Raw genomic sequence first — 15,879 nt, 5'->3', positions numbered from 1 at the left:
GTTCTCCAGGGGATCTTCCCCACCCAGGGACTGAACCTGGGTTTCCTGCATTGCAGGCAGATTCTTTACCGTCTGATCCTGTAAGTTACCCTTATTATGTACACCTTACAGATGAGGCAATTGTAGCACAAAAAAGTTAAGTTATATTGAAACAGTGACTGACTTTATTTTTCTGGGCTCCAGAATTACTGCAGATGGTGATTGCAGCCATGAAATTAAAAGACACTTACTCCTTGGAAGGAAAGTTATGACCAAACTAGACAGCATATTAAAAAGCAGAGAATTACTTTGTCAACAAAAGTCCATCTAGTCAAGGCTATGTTTTTTCCAGTGGTCATGTATGGATGTGAGAGTTGGACTATAAAGTGGGCTGAGTACAGAAGAATTGATGCTTTTGAACTGTGGTGTTGGAGAAGACTCTTGAGAGTCCCTTGGACTGCAAGGAGAACCAACCAACCAATCTATCCTAAAGGAGATCAGTCCTGGGTGTTCATTGGAAGGACTGATGTTGAGGCTAAAACTTCAGTACTTTGACCAACTGATGCAAAGAGCTGACTCATCTGAAAAGACCCTGATGCTGGGAAAGATTGAGGGCAGGAGGAGAAGGGGATGACAGAGGATGAAATGGTTGGATGGGATCACCGACTCAATGGACATGGGTTTGGGTGGACTCTGGGAGTTGGTGACAGACAGGGAGTCCTGGCATGCTGCGGTTCATGGGGTCGCAAAGAGTCGGACAAGACTGACTGAGCGACTGAACTGAACTGAATAGGCTGTGATACTACAAAAATAGAGTTTATAGTCTTTTGGGAACAAAAACCATGTAAGGATTTAAAAACAAAGGGAAAAAATACTTTGGACCCTGTGGGACAAGTCATTTTTCTCCTTTTGGTCTAAGTTGTATCATCCATAAGAAAAGAACTCCAGATTTGCCTGAAGTCACACAGCTAATAGGGGCTTCCCTCGTAGCTCAGTCGGTGAAGAATCTGCCTGCAGTGCAGGAGACCCAGGTTCGATTCCTGGGTCAGAAAGATCCCCTGGAGAAAGAAATGGCAACCCACTCCAGTATTCTTGCTAGGAAATCGCATGGACAGAGGAGCCTGAAAGGCTACAAAGAGCTGGACACGACTGAGCCACTAACAGTTTCAGCTTTCTTTTTCAGGATCCTTATATGAGGAATCATATAGCAGTTGATCTTTTGTGACTGCCTTATTTCACTTAGCATAATGTCTTCAATGTATGCAGTGTTATAGCATGTGCCAAAATTTCCTTCCTATTTAAGGCCAATGTTCCATTGTATGGATATGCCGCATTCTGTTTATCCACTCATCTGACAGATATACAGCCTGCTTCTTCCTTTTGACTATGGTGAATAATGCTGCTATGAACATGATTGTACAAATATCTGTTTAAGTCCCTACTTCTACTTTCTTGGGATAAATATGCAGAAGTAGTATTTCTGGATCAGATGGTAATTCTATATTTAACTTTTTGAAGTTAAAGTGATAACTGTGGTGGTAAACAGGAACGTAGGTAAAAATGTATTAGGTGTATACTTAAGATGTTTGCATTTTCCTGTATGTAAATCATTCATTTTCTAAAAGAAGAAAAAGCTTAAAATTGTTTTCCAGGCTCTTATAAACCCTTTTGGTGTTAATTTCTTGGGTTCAATGAGGTGCCCCCTTTTGGCTGCCTGTGGTTCTCTTTATTTTTCTGCCCTTTAGGGTCCACCACCATTCTCAGGATTCACACACAACAAATATTTACTGAGCATATGCTCTGTGCCAGGCCCTGTGCTATGTGCTGAGAAAACAGCAGTAAACAAGATGGATAAACTCTCCCTCCTAATGGGGTCCACAGCCTTGTGAAGACAGGTGATAAACAACCTAGTGAGTCCTATTGAGGGCAAGCAAGAGAACTTGCCTAAGGAATCTGCAGAGGTGTCCTTGGGTTAGTGATGTTTGAGCAGGGATCTGAAGGCTGACAAATTATCTAATGAGGAGGGGGAGCATACCAGATGGACCAATCAGCATGTGCAAGGATCCTAAGAAGGAAGGAAGTACAGTATGTGAAGATCAATGTACTTACAGTCCAGAGAGAGTTAAAGAGTGCAGGAGATAAGCCTGGTGATGTGGGAAGGGCAAGAATGAGACATCTATTTGGCCTTTATCATAAGAGCAATATGAACCATCAAATAGTTTTAAATAGAGGAGAGACATCATCAGATTTTTGACTTAGAAATATTGCTCTGACAGCGGGGTGGAGAATAGGTTGGAGGGGAGCCAGGGAGAATGTTGACCCACCTTAGAAGGCTACTGCACCAGTACAAGCACATAGCGTATGCTCAATAAATATATTGGTGGAATGAAACGACTATGATTTTTGTTAGATGAGACCAGTATGCCTGAGCTGTATAATCAGCTAACAATCCCCTGCTTATCTATCCAACATGATGCTTGTAATAGACCCTTAATTCCCATTTCATAGATGAGGAAGTTGAAGTTGAGGCAAAGGAAAATTACACAGCTATCAAGAGTGAAAGCCAGATCTGAATCCAGGCCTTTAGGACAAGCATCAAGCCCCATACTCCGGAGGCCTCCCTTCATTTGGGAAGAAGGGGAAAGGGCCACTCTACCTTATACCCACTGAGTCTGCCTAGGGTCACAGTGATGGGACTTACAGGCAAACATCAGTAATAAAGGCTAAAGATGATCTTTATCATCATTAGCATTACTAGATACTATGTGTCAGGCACTGTGCCAAGGGCCATGCTTTCCCTCATTTCCTCTTTGCAAAGACTATTATTATATCCATATCTCAGGTGCATAAACTGAGGCTTGGAGAGTTGACTTGCCCAAGCACACTCAGCTTAGAGTGACTCCAAGATGGGGGCAGCAGCCACTGGCAATATTACAGCGCCAGGAGACAGACAATCTCATATCCCGGCTCCGAGCTCTGCACCCAACCGAGCTGGTGCGCGCTCGGCCCCGCGCTCTCGGAGACGTTTGGTCACGTGGCCAAGGCCCCGCCCCGCCCTACCCCGCCCTCTCCCGCGCTCCCACCCTCTCTCCCTCCCTCCCCCTCCCTCCCCGGCCCGGTCCGGCCCATCCCCCTCCCCGCCGGCTCCCTGAGGCCCAGCCGGGTCGGGCTGCGGGCGGCCGGGTGCCGACGGCCGGATAGACGGGCGCACGCGAGGACGGACCGACAGACACACGGAGGGCCGCGGGCACGCACGGCCCGGGCCGGTGCTCCGAGGCCCGCCCGGGAGGGCTGGGGCCGCGCTCAGGTGAGCTGACGGCGACGCGGGCCCGTAAGGGGTGGGCCCGCCGGGCGTCTGCGGTGCCGGCCCGGCTAGCGCCGCGGGAAGGAGGCGCCGCCTGGGCCCGGCGCGGGAAAATGGCGCCGGCGGACCGTGGAGCACGGCCCCTGTGCGGTCCCGGCCCGTAGCCGCCCCGCCCGCCCGCCGCGCTCGTGTCCCCGTCGCCATGTTGGGGAGCGGGCCCGGGGCCTGCGGGCGCGGGCGCTGGGGACTGCTGGGGGCCTGGCAGGGTTGGGGAGGGTGCGGGACTCGGTGTCCGGGAGCTGAGGGAGTGCTGAGCCGGCCGGGGTCTGCACGGGGTGGCGCTCCAGGCCCGAGGAACTGGCGGGAGTCGGACGTGGGGTCGTGGCCGGGGTCGCCGAGAAGGGTCGCTGGGTCCAAATGGAATCAGGATCAGGATCCGTGGGGCTTGGGGAGCAGGAACTGGAGCTGGGTTAGGCCGTGGTCCATGTTCAGGACCCCAGGCCGGCAGGGCGCGGCGGGGCGTGGGATTTGAGCCCAGGCTGTCAGGGCTGGGACAGTTCTTTGCGGGGGGCGGGGGGTGGTGGTGAAAGTGTTGATTGAAAATGAGGGCCCTTTCGGTACAGAGGCGAATATCAGTTTGGTCTAGTCCTTAGAGTTGCGGGGCTAATCCGTGTAACTCCCAAGCGACTGAGGACATATGTGCCCCCAGGATCCTGCACTCCGTATTGTCAAGAGCAAGAGAAAAAGTAAGGCTTTGATGAAGAAGAGAGAGAAGGGGGATTGAGGTTTGGGTGCAGGAGCTGGCCAGCAAAAGAATGCAGAGTGGAACTGGTTGGCAAGAAGAGAGAGCCTCCATCAACTTAGGGAGTTTGTGTGTGTGTCTTTAAAAGGAGGGACCCGGCTGTTTGTGGGCGGTGACCCAAGGTGTCTTCCCAGGAAGGGGACAGCCCACTGTTTTTTAAGAGCAGTGTCACCTGGGGAGGTCATCAGAAAGGCGTTTTTGAACCCGTGAGAATGGTAAAGGATTGAGTGTGTAAAAACTGCAAGGGCCCTTAGATCATGTAATGATTTCAGATTATGTAGTGATTGTAGCTGAGATACAGAAAGGTAAAGTTGACTTCTAAAGATCTAACCAGTAAATGGCAGAAGTGGTAGTAGAACTCAGGCCTGTTGCCTCCTTATTCAACACCGCTGCTTTAGAGGAATTGGTCAGGTGGGCAAAAAGTATTAAAAAGTCAAGCATGGCAGCATATATCAAAGAACTACTAAGTAAATTCTTTTTGTATTGAGTTTGTCAGTACAAAAATTGAGGGGGATAGGAGAAAAGTGTATATAGCTAGCTGTTTGATAATTTCTAGTGTACTTCTGTTTGTGCAAAGAAGTTATCTTCAGGATCTTTTTGAGTTCTGTCTTTATATAGAGTCTTAAGAGATGTTCCTTCTCTTCTAGGTGTTTACTATACAGCAAAGGGACACAAAAAGCCTAAAAGATAACAGTGAACAATGAATCTCTATCATGACTGTAATTGAAGTTCAATCATGATAGAAGAGTTCAAAGTCCCCATGGGCTATGAGAGAATTCTCAGTTACGTTATAGTTGTCCCAGGGCCCCTATGTAGTCAAAAAAGACTTTCAATAAAAAGGTTATGAAGATGTTCATAGCAATGATATTTTTAATATACGTTCAGTATCCTTATTCAGCAACATGATTCGTTTGTTTTTGGTCTTTCTAATGCAGGAAAACCTAATCTTGTCTGTACCATAGGCTCCTTTGTTGCTCAGTCATTAAGTCGTGTCCAACTCTTTGTCACCCAATGGACTGCAGCATTCCAGGCTTCCCTGTCCTTCACTATCTCCCAGAGTTTGCTCAGATTCATGTAGTGTCAATGATGCCATCCAACCATCTCATCCACCGTCACCCTCTTCTCCTGCCCTCACTCTTTCCCAGCATCAGGGGCTTTTCCAGTGAGTTGGCTCTTCGCATCAGGTGGCCAAAGAATTGGAGCTTCAGTATCAGTCCTTCCAATGAATATTCAGGGTTGATTTCCTTTAGGATTGACTGATTTAATCTCCTTGCACTCAAAGAGACTCTCAAGAGTCTTCTCCAATACCACAGTTGGAAAGCTTCAGTTCTTCGATGCTCAGCCTTCCTTTTGGTCCAACTCTCTCTGTACATGACTACTGGAAAAACTATAGCTTTGACTAGATGGACCTTGGTCGGCAGTCTAGCAAACCTTTTGGATCCTTTTCAGAATAATATTTTTAATTGCATAATACAAAATACCTGGGGTTATAGAGAAACCCACTGTATTGAAATGCAATTACTACAATATACAAATTGTGATGTAGTAATATAGATATACTTCTTTATCAGCAAATTAAGAAATTAGATCTAGTGGTGGGTCTGATAATTACATCAAATGAACATAAATAATTCTTTAAGATATCTGCAATAACTATAATATGATACAAAGATATCTGTGATTACAGTAGCAGAATCACAGATCTGCTAATACAAGAATGGCTTGCTGCCTACATTCATATTTGAATAAAATGGTAACTTTCAGTTAGAAGTTAGTGAAAATAAAGTAATATTTTTCCTATCCAAGTTCATAGCCCTTCCACTCCTTCCCTGGGAATTCTGTCTGTGAGCTCCCATCTGTGAACCCCAGGTTAAGGAACCACAAAGGATGTCTTCCATTCAACAGACATTTACTGTTCGCTGAGACATCTATTTATATCAGCCATTATGCTAGGCTGTGAGGAGTGACAGGTCTTTAAGGCAGGATAGGGTCTTTTCACTTTGGATATTCAGTCCCATGAGAGAAGTGAACATATAAACAATGACAGTTAAGGATGTTAAATGCCAAAGGAGAGCTGTCAGGTTGTTAGGACACAGGTAGGCATGTCTCTGCTCTAGGATCAGGGAAGGCTTTGGAAATAAGTGAGACTTGAGGTGTGTCCTGAAAGGTAAAGGAGTTTGCCAGATGCAGAAGAGAGAAGAGCTTTCAGGTAAGGACATACATTTTCAGGGAATGTAATTTAACGTGTCTGCAGCATACTGTGTGTGTGTGTGAAAGAGTGGTTGGAGATGAGACTGGGAAGGTTGTTTGGAACCTGGGTTGAAGGACCTTGCTAAGGAATTTGGACTGAATACTTGGCTTTTAGACAGGCATTCAAGGCTTTCAAGGAGTGGAGTTATGATGAGGTTTAATTTTTCGAAGATAAATTAATGTGTTTTGGAGGGAGGGTGGATTGGAGAGCAGAAAAGAAGTAATGAGGGAATGAGGGCCTGAACCAAGGCAGAAGCTGGGCACGTTGGATAGAGTTAGAATTTTCAAGTGTTGATATAATTACATTGTGAGTGATGAGCGAGAAGGGGAATTTTTTAGATTTCTAGTTTGAGGTGGCAGTCAATGAGGTTTAAAAAAGGAGTGAAAGGAAAATGAATGAGAATTGCTGCAGATAGGGAAAAGATTTTTTTTTTTGTAGAATAATAGACTTTTGGAAACCAGTACAGAGCTGTCAAGTGTGATGTCGTTTATTGCTTAAGAAAATCATGTGTCAACAGACGGGGAAAGTATTCCTAGAGTAGGAAAATCATAACTATCAATGTCAGGTCGTGGCAGACTGTGACCCATGCATCAAATCTGTTCCACCACCTGTTTATGTAAATAAAGTTTTATTGCAACACTGGCACACTCATTTACATATTGCTCTTGTCTGCTTTCATACTACCAATGGCAGGTTAAATAGTTGTGACAGAGAATATATAGCCCACAAAATTGAAAATATTTACTTTCTGGCCCTTTACCAAAGATATTTGCCAGTTCCTGATCTGTGTGTCTGAATGTTGGACATTAAATTTCTGATTTACCATCCTGTTCCTATGTGATGAAGAATAATCATCTTGGCACTGTCTTTCTGGCTGGATTCCCCATGCTTTGTGTATCTGCAGCATGACATAGATCCCTGAATATTTTATATTGGTCAGTGGTGCCATGGTTTACTGTTTTGGGGTCCAGTGTGTGACAACTGGTTCTTGCCAGGTTTTCACAGTTTAGACCTTCCCGGGGCCTGTTTTGTCATCTTTTTCTATTGGGTTGTCTTTTTCAAAAGATTTCTTCATATTTTTTGATTATTAATCCTTTTGTTAACTATATGTATTACAGATATCATTTCCTGGTTTGTTGCTAATGTGTTTATATCTCTCTAAGTTGTTAAAAAGTTTTGAATTTTAATCAAGTTTATCTTTTTCTCTCCCAAGATTTTGAAGCTATTCTTTATATTATCTTTTTGCCTTTTATGTTTAGATCTCTTATCTGGATTTCACATGTGTGTGTGGTGTGAGGTAGAGTCATTTCATTTTTTTGATGTACAATTAATTATCCCAGTATCATTTATTGAATGGTACTCTGTCTTCATATTGTGAGCTCTTTTTGGTAAAATCTATTGAAGGCCCTGTTTCCAGCTCCATTGTTTGTGAATTGTGTACCTTGGACACATTGCATAACCTCTTTGTGCCTTGGTTTTCTCATCTTTAAAATAAAGAAAATAGAGTTGTTGTGAGGATTAAGCAAGCTAATTCTTACAACATGTAGAACAGAGTGGCATCTAGAAAATGCTCAATAATGTTAGCTATTATTTATTATTTAGCATTATTGTTCATTTATGATTCCTAGGCAAGAGTGGAAGCTCAATATGCTCAACTCAGTTGTAGACTTTATTCAGTTTTCAGATTGAAAGAGAATGGCTGATAGCTAAGTGTTGCAGGAGGTGCTTCCAGGTGGCTGCTTAATTTTAGCTGCTGCCTTAAACTATCTGCTGGAGTGGAACTCCTCCCTGTAGTTCTTTGCAGTTTTCACTACTCTCTTGTTTTGTTCATTTACTTTGTCCCCCTCCAGGTATTTGATTTTCTAGTTCTGACTTTACCAAAGTGTTATATATTACCTTGCCTGAACTAATAAGGGACATATTGAGATATTGTCAGGATGGCCAGAAACTGACAGATGAATTGGGGGGCAGGTAAAAACTAAATTCTGTTTCTAAGATTGAGTCATTCTTAGTCATAATGAATAAATTGATCATTGAAGTTAAAAGATGAGATGAAATTCAAATCATTGAATATTTAGGCATCTACTATGTGCTGGATGCTATATTAGAAATTACCACATTGGTAATAGAAAAGAAAACTAGCTGACCAGCTTTATGAAATACTACAGAAGAGATCTTTTTACTTGTGATAGGGAGCTGTTTTCCAAGAGAGCATTTATTTGGATGACAGGGAGGAAATATGGGCATTTATTCATTTGTCAACAAATTGAACCCTATCATGTACGCTGGGCTAGAACTCTGCAGAATACAAGGATAAATCTAGCCAGGATTTGTGGCATGTGGAGTGTATATATAATGTGTTATGGAGCTGGGCTGTCAGAGGATGGTACCTGAAAGAGAAGGCCTTTTAAGCAGGATTGCCAAAAATGTTTAGGATCTTACAACTTGAAGATGAGACAGTATTTTTCCAGGCTGAGGGAAAGCATGAATGTAGAGATGGGTGTTTTAAGAGATAGTAAACAGTCTAATTTGATTGGAGAACAATATTGTCACAGGACTGTTGTTAAAGTTGAGGCTGAAGTGGAGATTGAACAATAGTAATAATAGTAGTAGTAGCTCTCATTTTTCACTTGCATACCGTTTGCCAGATAATGTGCCAGGTATTTTACAAGCGGCATTTCATTTAATCCTCACAATAACCCTGTGAGATAGGCACTAATTTTTAATCCCCTTTTTGTAGATAAGGAAACTGAGAAATAGAACAATTGATAGAGAATGAGTCTAGGCAGTCCAGTTCCAAAACCTGTGTTCTTAGTCTCTGCATACTATACATGGAAGGCTTTGAATCCTCTTCAGTTCAAGGCTGAGAAGTTTAGAATTGATTAAGTAATGGGAAGTCATCAAAAGTTCTTGGCTATACAGTGACATAATGAAATCTGTACATTTGGAAAGTAAGCCTGGTCATGAAATACAGAAGCAGCAAGGCAAGAAAGGAGAGATATGGAGGTAGTTTCTCCTTCCTCACCAAATTAGTTGTTCCTTTAAGGGCTGGGACTATATCTCTCCTTTCCTTCAGCTCTGGTGTCTACATACTGTGTGCCTGTCACATTTATTTATTTTTAAAAATTTATAATCTTTTTCTTGCTCTAAAAAGGACTTAAGGTGGCTGCCTAGGAGCTCAGTAAACAATTGCTGAGTGAATTATTAAATGACTAGAGGTATATATAGATGCGTACATAAAGGGAATACTATGGTTTTGTTGGAGGGAGTAAATGCAGCTTTATAATTTGGTGATAAGCTATATTTTATATAGAGAGTCTACAAAGAGAAAGGCCAGAACTGCTTCTTTTTTAACTTGTGAAGAATTGTATATTCTGTTTCAGTTAGAATATTAACACTCAGTTAACATTAGCTATGTCAGTTAAAAACCCAAACTCATAGAAACAAAAGAGTAGAATGGTGGTTGTCAGTAGCCGGGAGATGGGGGAAATGGGGAGATTTGATCAAAGGGTATAAACTTATAAGATGAATAAGTTCTAGGAGTCTTGACGTACAGCATGGTGACTATAGTTAATCGTACTGTGTTATATGTTTGAAAGTTGCTAAGAGAATAGATCTTAAATGTTCTTACCATACACATAAAAAATGGTAATTATGTGAGGTGATGGATATGTTAACTAACCTTATTATAATAGTCATTTCTCAATATATATGTGTATCCATCTCATTGTACACCTTAAACCTATACAATATTGTATATCAATTATATCTCAATGAACCTGGGAGAAAAACTATGTCAGTCTTAATAATATTAATGATCACCAAATTCAGAGTGTATTCATATTTTAAATAGATATTTAGGTTTGTATTTAGCATTAATCAGCTGCAAGTCCCCCCCTACACACAGAGGCAACAAAAATTGCCAGTAACCAGCTCCTTTACTGACTTTTGAACTGTGGTGTTGGAGAAGACTCTTGAGAGTCCCTTGGACTGCAAGAAGATCCAACCAGTCCATCCTAAAGGAGATCAGTCCTGGGTGTTCATTAGAAGGACTGATGCTGAAGCTCAAACTCCAGTACTTTGGCCACCTCATGCAAAGAGTTGACTCATTGTAAAAGACCCTGATGCTGGGAGGGATTGGGGGCAGGAGGAGAAGGGGACGACAGAAGATGAGATGCCTGGATGGTATCACTGACTTAATGGACATGAGTTTGAATAAACTCCGGGAGCTAGCGATAGACAGGGAGGCCTGGCATGCTGTGATTCATGGGGTCACAAAGAGTCAGACACGGCTGAGTGACTGAACTGAACTTACTGACTTTGAACCTGTTGAATATTAGTTCCATAGTGCCATTTATGTACATTTTCTTAAGACCAGACTGTAGTCTCTGTCAGGAAGAAATAACTAGTTGCAGATTTGTGAATCAGATGCCTGTTTTGGATTTTACTGAGGGAAATTAGTCAAAAGATTAAGTCCCTTGCAATAAATTTAAATGTTACTTGGAAGTAAGGCTGTGTTCTTTCTATCAAATACAGACTTAAAAATTCAAACATTTTTGGAGAAATTCAAAGACACAGGTTAACTGCCAAATACCAGTAAAAGTAGGAAGATATTAAGTAAACCAGCATTTGACTAGATCAATTACAAATCAATAACATTCTTTTCCATTGTGGATATTAGCTATCAGTAGAATGTAGATATATATGCATGCACATATCTAAGTGTAATATATATTGATAAAATTAATATAAGTCCATTTGGGTCTAGGAACGTTCCTAAAGAAAATGAATCTTCATCTGAGAGTTGTGTGTAACTCTTCAGTATATGTGGGGAGAACTCATTCAGAAGTTTTATAATCAGAATGATTATGTATTGAGAAAAAGTTAATTATGAAAGTCAGTATATGTTGACTACCTACCACTGTTGAGGTCTGTATACAGTTGATTAGTTAGCTTCTGCCTTTTAGGAAACAAATTATCTGGGGAAGTGATGTGAACATAAATAAAAGAGGGGAAAGTGTGTTTTGAATGAAATAGTAAGTGCTATGGGAACTCAGGAGAGGTTACTTCTACTTGAAGAATCAGGGACCGCTTCATAGAAAAGGTGGTGTATTTATTTCCTAGGGCTGCCATAACAAACTACCACAAACTAGGTGACTTAAAACAACAAAAATTTATTCTCTCACAGTTCTTGAGGCTAGAACCTGAATGCAGGGTGTCGATGGGGCCATGCTCCCTTTGAGACTTTGAGTGGAGTTCTTTCCCTTGCCTCTTCCTGCTGCTGCCTCTTCCTAGCTTCCATCAATTCCTGACATTTCTTGCTTTGCAGCTACATCACTCCAGTTTCTGTCTCTGTTGTCACATAGCATTCTGCCTTTGTGCCTCTGTATCCAAATTTCTCTCTTATAAGGGCACTAGTCCTGTTGGATTGGGGGTCTACCTCATCTTAACTAATTGCATCTGTAGTGATTACAGATCAGGTTACATTCTGTGGTACTGAGGGTTAGGGTTTTAAATATATTTGGGGAGATAAGATTGAACTTAAAACAGGTGACATGATACAGAAGTATTAAATTAAAATTTACTAATTAAATGGAAGAGTAAAACTGGAATGAATTGAGTTAAGGAAAGAAGAACTAAGGGAATGATGGACATAGTAGATTGTAAGGAGTATTTAGGAAATGAGGTAAAGAAGTCTGGTTTGCTGGTGTATTGAGGAGTTGTGAGAAGATGAAGGCAGAGTAAATACATTGAGGTCCTAGGTACCAGATCTGAGATATTTGAGTGCTGCTGAGTGGGTAGTGTGTGGGAGCAGAATAGCCTTGCAGAGTTTTGAAATGGTGGATAACTAATTCAGACTTTGGATAATTAATTCAAGCTTTAGGAAGATTCTGTGATCAGGTGAACTTGGATAGACAAATGGTTAGTGACTTAACACACCCAGCCTCCCTCATTTGCCTATGCCAGTAACTTTTCACCAGGACAGTCCAGAAATTCCCCATAGACAGAAAACACCACTACAACACACGAGGATTTTACTTGCCTCTTGGTCAGTCATCTGTGGGCATTGAGACACATCTGCTTTTTTAGGGTCTCTATTCTATTCAGAAGCCTCTCTTTGGATTTATAATCATGTTGTTCTTCATTTTTCCTTCAAACTTTTCTTCAAAATCACCGATTTTCCATCCTGTTTTTTACCTCTTGATTTTTCTCTGAACCATTTTCAGTTTCTTTCCATGTCTTTTAAAAACATCTGACTAACGGAAAGAATTGAGGAAGATTCTGTACTATCCAAGCCAGTGATATTCTTTTCTGTATCCTTTCAATGATAGTTTTGATGACTTTTGTCCACAATAGGACTTTATTTAAATTATGACTATTCATTCAAATTGTGGTCAACAGTTGTGCTCAAGTGCGTTTCCTTCTTTGTGCTCAGGCATTTCTTCCTGGTTCTGTATTTGCATCTCACATATTTTCTCTAAGACCATGTGTCTTCATGACATTTTAAAAATTACGTTTGAATATTACAAACAAGCATAACTTCCTAGTCATCATATCCATATGGTCTTTTCATATAGTTTTTTATAGTTTTCTTTCATTTGGCATTATATTGATACACTTTTCTACATGTCAACATAGTCATCATTTTTAATGAATCCACAATAAAGTTTAAATACTTTGTGTATTATTATATTTGGCATTTGGATGGTTTCCAGTTTGTTTTTATTTTTGATTTACAATTCTAAGTGATACTACTCTAACAGCTTTTTATCCCCCCGCCCCATTTTTTTCTTAGATTATATACCCTAAAATAATTCAGTTCCATCTAAGGATATCACTTTTTCACTATGTTGTTAGATTATTCATTAGAAAATGCCAGTTTGTACAGTTCTACTATAGTTAACAGTAGATTTTATAATTTTTTTCTTCTAGTGTAATAGTGATTGAGGCCTCCCTGATGACTCGGTGGGTAAAGAATCCACCTGCAATGCAGGAGACACAGATTCGGTCCCTGTGTGAGGAAGATCCTCTGGAGGAGGGCATGGCAACCCACTCCAGTATTCTTGCCTGGAGAATCCCATGGACTGAGGAGCTTGACAGGTTGGACAAGACTGAGCATCTAAGCAGGCTCACACACGTAATAGTGATATATCACAGTTTTGTGGCATTTTTGGTATTTTAAATGTTTTATTATGAAAAAAAAAATTCAAACTTTCCAAAAAGACCCTTCCAGAAATAGTTCAATGAACAATTCAGTATGTTGCCATACACTTACTAATATACTTCTTAGGTTAAACCTTTTTAAAATAAAGACATCATAATAGTATGCCTTTAAATACTTTAGCATGCATCTCTTACAAATAAGAACATTTTCCTACATTGTTGCAACACCATTATCACAGGGAACAAAATTACAATAATTCCTGAATGTTTCAGGCATTAGTTTGTGTTTGTTTCTCCAGTTGTTTCTATAATGACTTTTACAACTGACTTATTCGAAGTGGAATCAAATTAAGAACTATGCCTTGTGTTTGTATTTGTTATTTTTGTAGTCTTTTTTTTTTTTTAATCTGAAGAGATTCCCATTTCTTATCTGCTCCCTCACCTCCTCCCACCCCCTCAAGGCATTGATTTGTTGAGACCTGAGCATTTTTCTTGTTTGTCTCACATCCTGGATATGCCTGATTGTATTCTTTGTGGCATCTAACTTGTTCCTTGTATTTTCCTTAACTGGAAGGTTTAAGACTTGATTAGATTGTAGCCTAACATTTTGACAAAAATATTTAATACATTTTTTTTACATTGCATCATATCACGAGGTGCATAAATGTCTGGTTTTCCCCTGTTGATGTTAACTTTGATCATAGGGTTAAGATTGTGACTGCCACATCTCTCCTGTGAAGTTGCTTTTTTTTTTCTTTTGTGACTAGAAAATATGTTTTTTATTTTTATCATTGATGAGTATTTTTTAGTCGAGCTAGTTTTTCATTCATTTGACCGTTTGTAGACTTGATATTTTCCTTTTAAGCTTGTACTGTGCATTTAAAAACTTTATATAGTGTCATAAAGAATGATGCATTATAAAAGATAAATTTCAAATTTCAAGGTATAGCTTAAATCAAATATAATTTAACCAAGAAAAACCTTACAGATTGCAGATATACATAGAGTAGGGGGCATTTCTTTGACAGAATCCTGTGATGTTTGCTTTTTAAAAAAGCATTGTAAGCAGGCAAAACTAAGAGGCGTAAAGCTCTTGAATAAAACAGTTTCTTTTTCTTTTTGAAAGAGAGTTAAGTCCTGAATTCATAAGTTGTTTTACAAACCCAACCCCCAAACACTCAGAATTTATTTTTGCTTCTTGTCCTCTTCAGTATTTCATTTGGCTGTCTTTATCAACTTTGCCAGTTCTTTATCAACTTTAAATAGCTATTTTGTGTATTTGGGGTCTTAATCCCTTTTTTGACATGTGGTACAAATATATTATCCCAGTCTCTCAGTTGGCTTTTGACTTTGTGGTTTGCTTGACATATAGACTACTTTAATTATCTAATCATGCCTGTCAGTCTTTTTCTTTATAATTTCTAGGTTCATGTCTTGGTCACCACCATTCCACCAAAGTTAATAAGTCTAATTTTTTTTCTATATTTTTGTCTTGTTTAAATTTTGTTTTTCTCATTTTTGCAACTTGGGCAGAAATTTCTTTGTTGTTTAATATAAATGAGCCTGTTTATTATGCTATTGAATTTCTTCTCTTGATCAAAAACTTCTTTCTTCACTGTTTAGGGATATAATTATTTTAAACAACCTCTCTTGATTTTGAAGAAATGCTTTTCTGGTTTTTCCAGGTCAATTTGGACGCTCTACCTGTGTTTGAAAATAATCGTTTATTCGTCTAATAACAGTTCTGTCTGCAGGTTTGCCAGGTATATTCTGGGTCATCAGTTATGATGAAATGGTAGCTTCAGAACTCGAAAGCCGATCTAAGGACTTAAGTGTTTGATTTTTAAAAGAAAGTGACAATTATAAGAATATAAAGCAAAAAAAAAAAAAAAAAAAGGCCTGACAAAACTGTCTTTGAATACATTTGACTCTCCTTTCCGTGGGTTCCTCATCTGCAGATTCAACCAGCCTGAGATTGAAAGCATTCTCCCCCCAAATTCCAGAAAGTTCTAAAAAGCAAGACTTGAATTTCTCAAGACTGGAAACTATTTACCTTGTATTTACAACTGTTTTGACAACTGTTCACATATCAGTTACATTGTATTAGGTATTATAGTTAATCTAAAGATGATTCCTAGTGTATGGATCGGATGTGCTGTTGTATTCAAATACTACATCATTTTATATGAGGGACTTGAGCATCTGCAGATGTTGCTTTTGAGGGGACAGTCCTGGAGTCAGTCCCTCTTGGATACTGAAGATGACTCTATGCTAAGACAGTGGAGAAAAAGAAACACTGGCAGACTCTTAGAATGATGGTCTAAGGACTTTTTGTAATTCAGAGCCCAGATTTCATGATTTAACAGTTTCTTGTTAGAA

The 15,879-nt window shown here is 40.2% G+C and overlaps 1 protein-coding gene across 10 annotated transcripts in view; it reads left to right on the top strand.

Moving 5' to 3' along the window:
* Positions 1–3,056: 3,056 nt before the first annotated feature.
* NCOA6 (nuclear receptor coactivator 6) overlaps positions 3,057–15,879 on the top strand; it is a 94,778-nt gene continuing 81,955 nt past the window's right edge. For 8 of the 10 annotated variants that reach the window (XM_070472560.1, XM_070472556.1, XM_070472559.1 and 5 more), the window contains exon 1: positions 3,059–3,286. The gene's annotated coding sequence lies outside the window, so the exon portion shown is untranslated. Of the gene's footprint in view, positions 3,287–13,269; positions 13,438–15,879 lie in introns of those variants that run through there. The other 2 variants (XM_070472565.1, XM_070472557.1) reach the window with 2 other exon arrangements.

This window comes from Odocoileus virginianus, chromosome 9 (assembly GCF_023699985.2).
Source record: "Odocoileus virginianus isolate 20LAN1187 ecotype Illinois chromosome 9, Ovbor_1.2, whole genome shotgun sequence".
Classification (NCBI taxonomy): Eukaryota; Metazoa; Chordata; class Mammalia; order Artiodactyla; family Cervidae; genus Odocoileus; species Odocoileus virginianus.
This window is presented reverse-complemented; position numbering and strand designations above follow the sequence as displayed.